General features: G+C 43.5%; 3 non-coding genes across 3 annotated transcripts; all 3 read right to left on the bottom strand.

Annotated features, from left to right (window-relative positions):
* Positions 1 to 84: 84 nt before the first annotated feature.
* trnai-aau (transfer RNA isoleucine (anticodon AAU)) lies at positions 85 to 158 on the bottom strand. Its single transcript has one exon. It is a non-coding gene; the product is annotated as a tRNA-Ile (tRNA).
* A 469-nt stretch (positions 159 to 627) lies between these two features.
* Positions 628 to 700, bottom strand: trnaf-gaa (transfer RNA phenylalanine (anticodon GAA)). The gene has a single exon. It is a non-coding gene; the product is annotated as a tRNA-Phe (tRNA).
* An 82-nt stretch (positions 701 to 782) lies between these two features.
* trnai-aau (transfer RNA isoleucine (anticodon AAU)) lies at positions 783 to 856 on the bottom strand. Its single transcript has one exon. It is a non-coding gene; the product is annotated as a tRNA-Ile (tRNA).
* Between the last annotated feature and the right edge of the window lie 955 nt (positions 857 to 1,811).

The following is a 1,811-nucleotide window of genomic DNA, read 5'->3' as shown; positions in this document are numbered from 1 at the left end:
GGAAAATCACTGAAATTCTTCTGTGGCACCCTTGACAATTCACATGCATGTGACTCATAATTTTGACACTCAAAATGTACATAATAGCCAGTATGGGTATCGAACCCATGACCTTGGCGTTATTAGCACCACACTCTAACAAACTGAGCTAACCGGCAATTTGCTATTTTGCTCAATTGTTGAAATGCACCGAGCCTCTGCAAGTGCTGGCACGTCAACAAACAAGTCCACCAACAGCATAGCCTGACAAGACTGGACCCTCTTGGTTGCTTCTTGGGGAAATTCCAAACAGCTGGGAATTAGCTCAAATGCTTTGCACGCGTGAGGTAGTGGGATCGATGCCCACATCCTCCAAAAGCACATTGTTTTATGGATCCAAGAAAACTCCAGTTCACACTTCATGCAGCCTTGTCTTACGACAACCTACTGTCATGTAAACAATGACAAGAAACTGTCATGTAACAATGACAAGAAACTCTCATTTAACACTGATGTCACAATGTCAGATGAAAAAGCAAGACATTACTTACTTTCAGAGGAGCAGCGTAGCACACACCATTGAGGCCCACAAACAAAGCTGTGGAAAGTTTCCTTGAAGCCAGAGCATAAAGAAAGAACAAACACAGATGCCGAAACCCGGGATCGAACAAGGGACCTTTAAATCTTCAGTCTAACACTCTCCCAACTGAGCTATTCCGGCAATTCACTCATCATAATTCTGTGGCACCCTTGACAATTCACATGCATGTGACTCATAATTTTGACACTAAAAATGTACATCATAGCCAGTACGGGGATCGATCCCATGACCTTGGCGTTATTAGCACCACACTCTACCCAACTGAGCTAACCGGCCACTTGCTATTTTGCTCAATTGTTAAAATGCACCGAGCCTCTGCAAGTGTTGGCACGTAAACTAACAAGTCCACCAACAGCATAGCCTGACAAGACTGGACCCTCTTGGTTGCTTCTTGCGGAAATTCCAAACGGCTGGGGAATTAGCTCAAATGCTTTGCACGCGTGAGGTAGTGGGATCGCTGCCCACATTCTCCAAATGAACATTGTGTCATGGATCCAAGAAAACTCCAGTTCACACTTCATGCAGCCTTGTCTTACGACAACCTACTGTCATGTAACAATGACAAGCAACTCTCATGTAACACTGATGTCACAATGTCAGATGAAAAATAAAGACATGACTTACTTTCAGAGAGCAGGGTATCACACACTCTAACCAACTGAGATGCACCGAGCCTCTGCAAGTGCTGGAGCGCAAACTAACAAGTCCACCAACAACATAGCCTGACAAGACTGGACACTCTTGGTCGCTCCTTGTGGCAATTCCAAACAGCTGGGGAATTTGATCAATTGGTATTGTGTTTGCTTAGCATGCTATAGGTAATTAGGATCGATGCCCGCATTCCCAAAAACACATTTTTGTGGATCAAAGCTGCAGTTCACACTTCATGCAGCCTGTCTTAGGACAACCTACTGTCATGTAACAATGACTAGCAACTTTCCTGTCACACTGATGTCAAAATGTCAGATGAAAAGCAAGACATTACTTACTTTCCGAGGAGCAGTGTGACACACCATTGAGGACCACAAACAAAGCTGGGGATAGTTTCCTTGAAGCCAGAGCATATAGAAAGAACAAAACAAATGCCAAAAACCGGATTGAACCAGGGACCTTTAGATCTTTGGTCTAACACTCTCCCAACTGAGATATTTCTGCAATTCACTAAACTTAATTATGTGGCACCATTGACAATTTACATGCATGTGACTCATAATATTGACACTCAATAATG

This window comes from Oncorhynchus nerka, unplaced genomic scaffold (genome assembly GCF_034236695.1).
Source record: "Oncorhynchus nerka isolate Pitt River unplaced genomic scaffold, Oner_Uvic_2.0 unplaced_scaffold_10516, whole genome shotgun sequence".
NCBI lineage: Eukaryota > Metazoa > Chordata > Actinopteri > Salmoniformes > Salmonidae > Oncorhynchus > Oncorhynchus nerka.
The sequence above is the reverse complement of the archived record's forward strand: the minus strand, read 5'-3'. Positions and strand labels throughout refer to the sequence as shown.